The sequence below is a fragment of the Adiantum capillus-veneris genome, chromosome 25 (genome assembly GCF_014529385.1).
Source record: "Adiantum capillus-veneris isolate H3 chromosome 25, ASM1452938v2, whole genome shotgun sequence".
NCBI lineage: Eukaryota > Viridiplantae > Streptophyta > Polypodiopsida > Polypodiales > Pteridaceae > Adiantum > Adiantum capillus-veneris.
The window spans coordinates 912,533-922,285 of NC_140955.1; the positions used below are offsets into that span (position 1 = coordinate 912,533).

Here is a 9,753-nt window from a genome sequence, read left to right on the forward strand (position 1 = left end):
AGAAAGAGAGAGTGCTAGCGAGAGAGGGAGGGTCACACACACACACACACACAGATGGGGGTTGAGAGAGAGAGAGAGAGTGTCTGTGTGCTAAAAAGAAAATATTTGAATGCATTTTAGTATATCCAAAATTTAAAGACATTACCTCTCTCTCTATCAAGCCCTCTCTATCTCTCTCTCTCTCTCTCTCTCTCTCTCTCTCTCTCTCTCTCTCTCTCTCTCTCTCTCCTACCTTGCACTAGTGCAAGGTAGGAGAGAGAGAGAGAGAGAGAGAGAGAGAGAGAGAGAGAGAGAGAGAGAGAGAGGAAGAGGAAGGTGTTGGGGTAAAGGCGATGTGCCTCACCCCGGGCTGGGTGCCCAGTGCCCGGTCGTCCACTGACACTGACCACTCACACTAACCCTCATCTTATTCCTATGTACATATAGAGAATAAGGGGCTAGAGGGTATTGCCTCTGAGAGCTCCACCACATATTGTCTCCCTTGCACCTCACCCTCTCACAGTTGCACTCACCTCTCTCCCATGCACGCTTCGCGCACTGCACGCACACTCTACAAAAGGATGAGAGAGAGAGAGTGCTAGAGAGAGAAAGTGAGGGTTAAAAATTATAAATACTACATTTTTCTCTCTCTAGATCCCATTCTCTCTCGCTTTCTCTTCCTCTCTCACCCTCTCTCTCTCCCCCCTTGCACCACTCTAGTGGGCGCTTAGCACCCACTAGTGTGGCGCGAGAGAGAGAGAGAGAGAGAGAGAGAGAGAGAGAGAGAGAGAGAGAGAGAGAGAGAGAGAGAGAGAGAGAGAGAGAGAGAGCTAGCATGTTTACGTCAGCCCGAGCATATTTAACCTATCAATTCCTTATAAGCCCATGCGGGCCTTATTTGTAATTGAATGAAAAGTTGTTCTTGCAAGAGAGAGAAAAAGCAAGAGAGAGGGCTGAGAGAGAGAGAGAGAGAGAGAGAGAGAGAGAGAGAGAGAGAGAGAGAGAGAGAGAGAGAGAGAGAGAGAGAGAGAGAGAATGTTTATTTGAGCCCGAGCATATTTTATCTATGAACTCCTTGTAAGCCCATGTAGGCCTTATTTGTAATTGAATGAAAAGTTTCTCTTGCAAGATTGCTTTAGAATGGTTAAAATTTCTTGAATTTAGACATATTGATCAAAATGAGAGAGAGAGAGAGAGAGAGAGAGAGAGAGAGAGAGAGAGAGAGAGATAGTGTGAGAGTTGTATAGCTATAGAGAGGGATAGGAGACACAAAGAGAGAGAGGTACTGGTACATAGAGACTGAGAGACGGAGGGAGAAGGCTTTGAAACAAATAAAATTAGGGAGGTTTTTTTTATACTTATTTGGAGCGAACGTTTTGGAGAGATCTTTGAGAGAGAGCTTTTTTATTAGATTTGGTTGGTAGAGAGATTTCTAGAAAAAGCTCCCTCTTAAACTTGCTCAAAACCTCTACTCAAGAAAACTAAAGATGTACGGGACTCTAGTGATGAAGAGTCAGAAAAGAACAAAGAGGCTTCAAGTAGGGAAAGAAGGTAATGAATCCACCAAAGTTCTAAAAGCCACCATGATTTGGACCTGCAAAGCAACCACAAGTAGAGCTATAGCCAAACAAAAGCCTAAAGAAGAAAAAACTGAGGCCCAAAATAGAGCTTGTAGAGAAGAAAAAGGAAAATCTCAACAAACGGTGCAAGCAGACGAAGAGCTTTGCAAACAAGAAAGAGTTGAAGTGGAAGAACAAAAAAAGGCTCAAATCAAAAGGGATGAGGAATTTTTGAAAGTAATAGTGGAGGAAATATCAGCTAGGGAGGCTACTAAAAGGCTTGAAGAAGAAGAAGAGAGAAGAAAGGCCTAGAAAGAAGATGTAGGACTTGCACTCCCTCCTAGACAAGCCACTCCCCCACCTTCTGAGGATATACCTATCTCTACCCCACTCAATACTGCTACTGAAATAGAGAAGGTGAATAAATCCTCAGAAAGGAACCCTAACATGATTATTGAAGACCATCTACGGAGAGAAGCACATTTGGAAGAGAGAGGTTTTAAGAGATAGAGGAGGAGAGAGCTTGAGCTCTTGTAAGCACTCACACACACATATATGGAGGAAAAACCTTCTACTTATCCTTCTTCATTAACTCAAGATAAGAAATCTATAAAGCATGAAATGAAAAGTACAACATAAGGAGAAACTATTGCAATGGTCTATGTAGTCCAGCTATAGTATCATTAGTGAAAATATGCGTATCCACACTCCCCCTCAAGCGCAATACCATCTCTTTATGCCAAGCATCACTTGAAACTGCCAGAACTTTGTCAAGCCAAGGGCCTTCGTGAAGATATTTGTAACCTACTTATTAGTCGCCACATACTCAAGGTCAATGTTGCTTGCCAAGACCCACCCTCTCTCATATGAAGTAGTAATGCACCTCAATGTGCTTCATCCTTGCATGAAACACTTGGTTCTGGGCCAACTATATTCTACTAAGGTTGTCATAGTAGATGACAACTTGCCTCTATACGTGCGCTCCAAGCTCCTAAAGTAGCAATCCCAACCATGCTACCATTGCAGCACCCCTGTTCTTTGTCTCTATACTTGATAGAGCAATTGTATATTGCTTCTTGCTACTCCATGTGGTAGCAGCACTCCAAAGTGAAAACATGAATCTGTTGGTAGACCTATGATTATATGTGCTACCAACCCAATTCACATTAGTGAAACCATAGAGATGCAAATCAGCAGCAGCCCTATAAAAGAGTGCATGATCCAAAGTAGCACTCACATAGTGCAATGTGCACCTCACTGCATCCAAGTGTTGCTTCTTGGAGAGTGCATAAATTGCACCTCACTGCATTCAAGCGTTGCTTTCTTGGAGACTGCATAAATCAACTCACCAATCCAATTGTGTAGTAGCTCTAGTTTGGACATGAGATAATTAACTGGATAAAGCTACCAACCATCTTCTTGTACATGGTAGCATTCTCAAGCACTTGACCTGAATCATTCCCCAACTTCAAATTCTAATCTAAGTGCATTGCAAATCAGTGTGTACACCCTCTACTTAAGCCACATTATCACCTCCAACAATCAAGTCATCCACATAGATACATATCACCACCATTTCTACTTTGTTCTTTCATACATATAATGAATGAGTAGAGGTTTGGAGAGAGAATTGGAGCGAGTATTTTTTGGTTATTGCTATAGCTTTTTGGAGTGAGCAAGAAAAGATAACTCCATACAAGCTTTGTAGCGAGCTTTTTTTGGTTACTGCTTTAATTACCATTTTTAGCAAGAAATATTCACTACATACTCTTCTCTCTATCTCTCTTCTCTGTCCACCTCAATCTATATCTGTCTCTCCTCTGTCTCTCTCTTCTCTCTCCCTCTATCTATTCTCTCTCTCTCTCTCTCTCTCTCTCTCTCTCTCTCTCTCTCTCTCTCTCTCTCTCTCTCTCTCTCTCTCTCTCTCTCTCTATTGAGTCCCCCCTCTCTCCCCCCCCCCCCCCCTTCTCTCTCTCCAAAGCCAACACTCCGAAGAGCTTTGTGAAAACACGACCAAGCTTTGCTGCTGTCCTAGCAGCGCTAAGAAAATTTGACCGAATCGAACGCCTTCAAGCAGATCTTGATCGCGTCATGGAAGAAAATCGTGACCTCAAAGCTCGCCTTTGCAAGCTTGAGGCGTGATTTGATTCCATGGTCGATCTCGCCACCAATAAAGTGAAAGAAGTCGAAGCCAAGGCCATCGAAACCCACTCGGCAACCCTTGCGAAGGTGAAGACATGTGTGACAGTAGAGCTTCGAGAACAACGACTCCAAGCAGAAAATACCCTCAAGATCCGCATTGGTGGGCTACCTCAAGCATGGGAAACAACCGAGCTCGACTTCTCGGAACGCATCAACTTCCTCAACGAAACTCTCAAGCCGATCAAGGTCGGCCACAATGCAATAAGTCGTATCACTTGGAGAGGCCCTGACCTACCTATACCAAGTGGACATGCCATCCTTGAATTCGAAAGTAGGGAATGTCGGCTCAAGCTTCTCCAACAATCACGTCTTCTCAAGGACACCAAGTTGTGGATCGCAGAAGAACTCACCCCGCTACAACTCAAACGCAAACGTGAAGAGCTCAAGAAGGTACATGAAGCCCGCAAACAAGGAAAATGGGCAGTCTACCGAGGTGGTAAAGCCATCATCCAGGAGTTTCGAAAACCCAAATCAGCTCTCCCCACAGCTGATCCCTCTTAGGTTTTTGTCCTTTTCATTTTTCATCTTTCCAATGGACCCTCAATCCTTAACTGATATGTATTCAGTGCGATCTGCTACAAACGTCACCGTTGTAATGTTTGTTTTTGGTCCCATGGGTCATATCTGACCTCCGTGGACGATAATTGAATCTATCTATCTATCTCTCTCTCTCTCTCTCTCTCTCTATCTATCTATCTATCTATCTATCTATCTCCCTCTCTCTCATTATTCCATCATAAGTATTTGATAATGGTGAGGGTGAATCCCCATAGCCAACAACCCACAAACCTGCTAAACATACACATTTGCTAAAAGTTCAAAGCACAATAAGGTTTTTATGCTTTTTCACCCTTGTTAATCTTGAAGATTCCCTTGCAAACTCTATGTAAGCTTCATCCAAAACAACCAAAATGGGAATCTTAAAAATCTCTGAGAGATTTTCTTCTCCTATTAAGCTGCCATTTGGATTATTATGAGATGTCAAGAAGATTACCTTTGGATGATGCTCTTGATAGCATTCCTGTTACCATCACCATCTAGGCTAAAATCCAATTAGCAAGGGACTGTGATAACTTTGAGTCTTTTACTCCATTCACTCCGCATCAAATACATGCATAGTAAATGTAGGTTGTCAATTTTTGATGGCCTCACCCCATGTTCTAGTGTGCATCACATTATCAGATCAATGAGTTCATTTGTCGCACATCCAACCAAGATATGATCTACCTCTAGTCCCGAGTTCTTTGCAATAAAAAATCTTAAATACCTTGACTTTCTAGCGGTGGCCCATATGGATTCTCATTTGCATCAAGTTTCACAATATCTTTAGGTAGCCTTCCCAGGCAGAATCTTGAAAGGAAAAATTGGCATGAAAGGAGAAACTTGATAAAGATGAGGATGAATGAAGGCCTCACTACTCCGTAGAGAAGATGGAGTTGCAGCAGTGGTTGTAGCGGGAAAAGAAAAGCCGTTGTGCAGAGCAAGGAGAGTGCTTGCTAAAGAGGATGCCCGATTGTAAAGTTGTACAGAAACTCTCATGGCCATGACCTTGCCCAACTTTGGCTGAGACTTGAAAGTATATGAGGCGTCTTGACTCTAGCACTTCCATCCCTAAAGACTACAGCAATAGCTGCAAACACTTACGTTGAAGCTACCTGCCTTCAGGGATTCACAATCGATCCACAACAAGGCTCTCGATCCACAACAAGGAGCGTCAACCATGAAGATGACCCATGCAAATATAAGTTGAGGGGGGCTTGGAGCTTCAACTTTGAAGCAAGCATCTCTCTCTCTTCCCCCCCCCCAGATTTTATTATCGTCCTTAGAGGTCAATATGACCTATGGGACCAAAGTTACATGTGCTATAGAATATGTGTGGTTAGCGAGTGACCCTCGATGCTCCACAATTGTGGTGATGAGAGTTGCAGTGGGGAGTCCACTGTAATGGAAATGGCCTATGAATTTTGAGAGTGGCGGAATTAGGAAATTAAATGAAGCACTTTTGTGAGATTACTTTGTGAGCATAGCGGGTGAACTTAATTTTTGATGGTAGCAACATAGACATGGTAGTTAGTTAACTTGGCATGAACAATACTTTTGCAAGAGAGAGAGAGTTTAGAGAACATGACAATAGTTGAGGACCGGATTCATACGGAGCCGGTCCCTCCTCCAATAGGCGTTTGTATTATAGTTTCTCCCATCAAGAGAGACTTGATACAATACAATCTTTGTGTTCCTTGTGACCTAGGTCACAAGCATAACATAAACTTTGTAGAAAGCATTAACTATCCCAAGCCTCGTCCCAAGGCCTCAAACACCTTTGAAGGTGAAGAGAGCTAGCGGGGAATGAGGATAGGGAAGAGGAAGAAGAAACATTCCATAGGAGAAAGAAATAGTTCCTCACTTATCATCACTCTTCTTGCTAGCATACATAATAGCATAGTAATGAAGATGGAGAAGATGGCAAGCTTAAGCATTGAAGCATGGCTCTTGGTTGGATTTGTATTCCATAGCCAAGAGTGTTGGTGTAGGCTCTCACTTCTCACCAGCTTGGAGAAGGAGGTGGACATCCTCAACTTTCACCAAGTGAGAATGGATCCACAAAATGAGTGTGCGTGTGTGGTGTATACCCCCCTAGCACCCCCCTTGCTCGCTTGGGGCAAGTTGTGACTTTTCCACATGTTGCGAGCTCATTGGATCCCTCTCCCCCTAGCCAATCACATGCAGCATGCAGTCAAGTACATGGGTAGTCTTTTGACAAGTGTCCTCCTTACCCCTTAGACAGAGAGAGCTTGAAAATATCTAAATCTTTGTTGGATGGAACTAGAAGCTCATTGGACCCCTCTTTAGCCCAACCAATAGCATTCAAGCACACCATGTGGTTAAGCTTAGAGAGAGTCTGACATGTGTTCCATGTGCCCTTTGAGAAAAGGGGTGCCCTTTGGGTGAGTGGAAGGTTAGGTCAAAGATTCCCCTAACTTTGGGACTTTCATGCATAGGAAGCTTCTCAAGCACCTTCCTCATTACGTTTGTAGGGTCTCTTTTTGACTCAAGCACCTTACCTCCCATGCATGGGAAGCTTCTCAAGCACCTTCCTCATTAAGTATGACAAGTACCTCAAGTACCTTAGTCATCAAGCATGACAAGCACCTTAGGTGGAGTTTCCACCTCAAGCTCAGCCCTAGCTTGCCTAAGGTCAAAGGCAAGTTTAGGTCGGGTTCCCACCTCAAGCTCAGCCCTAGATTGCCTAAGGTCAAAGGTAAGTTTAGCTCGGGTTCCCACCTCAAGCTCAACCCTAGCTTGCCTAAGGTCAAAGGATTTTTAACACTAACCATTGGAGGTCTTTAATGAAGCTAACCCTAAGGTCTTTTAAGCTCCATTAGTTAACCTTGCTCTTTGACAGACCATCTCTCATTTGGGCCCCTTTACCATTGGCCCCGTGTTGAGATAGATCCGTATGCACATGTCTATATTCTAATCCTTGTTCCCGTTTATTATCCCACATTAAATGATCAGTTTGATATGAGAAAATCATTTGGGTTGGTTAGATATTAGATTTAATCACACCCACACTGTGGCTGGGAGAAGAAAGTGTGTAGGCCTAAGTCATGCCTAATCCTTGTTCCCGTTTATTATCCCACATTAAATGATCAGTTTGATATGAGAAAATCATTTGGGTTGGTTAGATATTAGATTTAATCACACCCACACTGTGGCTGGGAGAAGAAAGTGTGTAGGCCTAAGTCATGCCTAAAAATGTGAGGAAAGCAAGCTCAGATATGACCAAAAGCTGAGCAGTCCAGTAGTGTGTGGCACTCAAACTCTCGAATTGCAGTGGGAATAATGTGCACAATTGATTTGATTTTCATTCATTTCCATAACACTGTGTCTTGCATCGAAGGGAGTGGGAGCCAAATGGCTACAATAGTGCATATCACTGACAAGGGGATAGGCTCAAGGATGTAAGGGTGAGTATGGTTTCCTCTTTCAGCGAAGAACATGGTTTTGTAGTTGGGGCAATATGAGTGGTGTAATGTATGAAGCATGACCCACCGGATTTCTCCCAAGTCGTAATACATTGGCATTGTAGAAAAGCTTGATTCACTTGGATTCAATCGAGGCATCATGTAGAAAGTGTAATGCATCCCATCTTCCAAACCACTTCTTTATATATTTAATCCATCCCGTCCTCAAGATCTTGCTTTTATGCGTCTTTTGAACTTTTTTGCTTGCTTCCCATGCAATTGCAGGAAGTCAATGTGAGGGGTTTGGACGCATCTTTATCATGTACTCCACAACCCTTTCCATGCCTATAACTTCAATTGGAAGAGATCCCGACTCAAGAAGAAGGAACATATATGCTTTTTGTGTCATAACTTGGAGAAAGTTTGTAAGAAACTCTTTTGGACATTCTCAAACTCTTTCCAAGTAGACTTTGAGATGCTCTTGCCCCACACTTCAACTCCATAAAGAAGAACCCATGTCACCAATGTGTCAAAAACACACTTCTTGAGAACCTAACACTTGATGTTTCCCATAGTACACATGTTCTCAAATGCATAGTATGCTCTCTTTTTGGCTTCCAAATGATGCATAGCCCATTCATGCCACTTGTGATTGGTCAGAACCTCAAGGTGGAAGTACTTTAACCTCTCAACGACTTCAAGTGTCTCATTGTTGTACACAATGCATGGATTCTCCTTATGGTTGGTTTTCACATGCATAACCTTTGTTTTGGATTCATCCACAATCAGCCCATGTATGCAAGCAAAAGTTTTGAAGGACAACCATAAGCTTTTGTGTGTCCTCTAAAATGTGTACTAGAAGCACTACATCATCCGCATACAACAAAAGCATGATTACCGCATTGCAAATAGTGACCTCTTCAATGCCTTCTTCTTGCATAAAGTCAAGTACCATTTGTTTCAGTTCATTGATTCATAGACCAAAGAAAGTTGGTGAAAATAGACATCCTTGTTTAACCCCAATAGTGCTTGCAATTTTTTTTAATATTCCTCTTTCCATGCACAATTGACACATCATCTTATCATAGATTCAAGAAATCGGAAACATAAACTCACTTGGCACTTGGAGTTCATCCATCCTTCTCCACAAATTGCTACATGGAGTCATATCAAAGGCTTTCTTTTAAAAAAAACTCGCTTGTTGTTTTGCATGTTTTCCATTGTCTTCAGTTCGATTACTCAATTTTATCTCCGTTACGCACCCAAATAACTTTGGCCACAAGAGACCCAATCATTATAGTCTAGTAGTTATTTACATTCTCTACATCCCCTCCTTTATGCAGAGGTTTGACCCAATTAGTACTCCAATACTAAAGAAAACCATGTTGAAGTGCAAGGTTGAACATATTACACATCCACTCATGTGTAAAATCTCCCATCCATTTAATCATTTTCCGTTTGATAACTTGAAGATCTGCCACTTTGCGAGTGGCCAACTTTTTGAGCCCATTGCATACATCCTCAATAGTAAAAAAAGAGGGCATTAATGTGAGACGAACCATAAAATGGCATTCTTCTAGCATTTGGTTGCTTATATAGTTTCCTACAATGTGTGTACATATCCAGAAGGCTCAAGTTACCAAAACTCTCAACTCGCTTGCCCCTCAAGTTTCTCCAAAATTTTCCACATGCATGTTCCTTTTCTTGGGCTTGAAAAAATTGTTGCTTTACTTTCCATCTTCTTCTCTTGTTTTGAATCAATGCCTAGTATGTATGCAAATGACTTTGATAGTTTTCTTTGTCCATAGTTGCATCAAGCTTTATCAAGGACTTTCAAGCATCTTGGCATTCTTTATCAAATCACCTTTTGCGTGATCTATCTTTGTTGATACCATGGACATGATTTATGGAAAAGCATTCTTTGGCACAAGAACAAATAACTTTCATGAAAGCTTCCCATTTAGTTTCCAATGGTGCGTCATATTGAATCTTTGTCATCCATAACTTTTGCTCAATCATTTCAATGTACATAAGTGCCCATTTGAAAT

General features: G+C 42.2%; 2 pseudogenes; one reads left to right on the forward strand and one right to left on the reverse strand.

Annotated features, from left to right (window-relative positions):
* Positions 1 to 3,629: 3,629 nt before the first annotated feature.
* On the forward strand, positions 3,630 to 4,343 carry LOC147424308 (uncharacterized; annotated as a pseudogene).
* A 97-nt stretch (positions 4,344 to 4,440) lies between these two features.
* On the reverse strand, positions 4,441 to 5,285 carry LOC147424309 (histidinol-phosphate aminotransferase, chloroplastic pseudogene; annotated as a pseudogene).
* Positions 5,286 to 9,753: the final 4,468 nt, after the last annotated feature.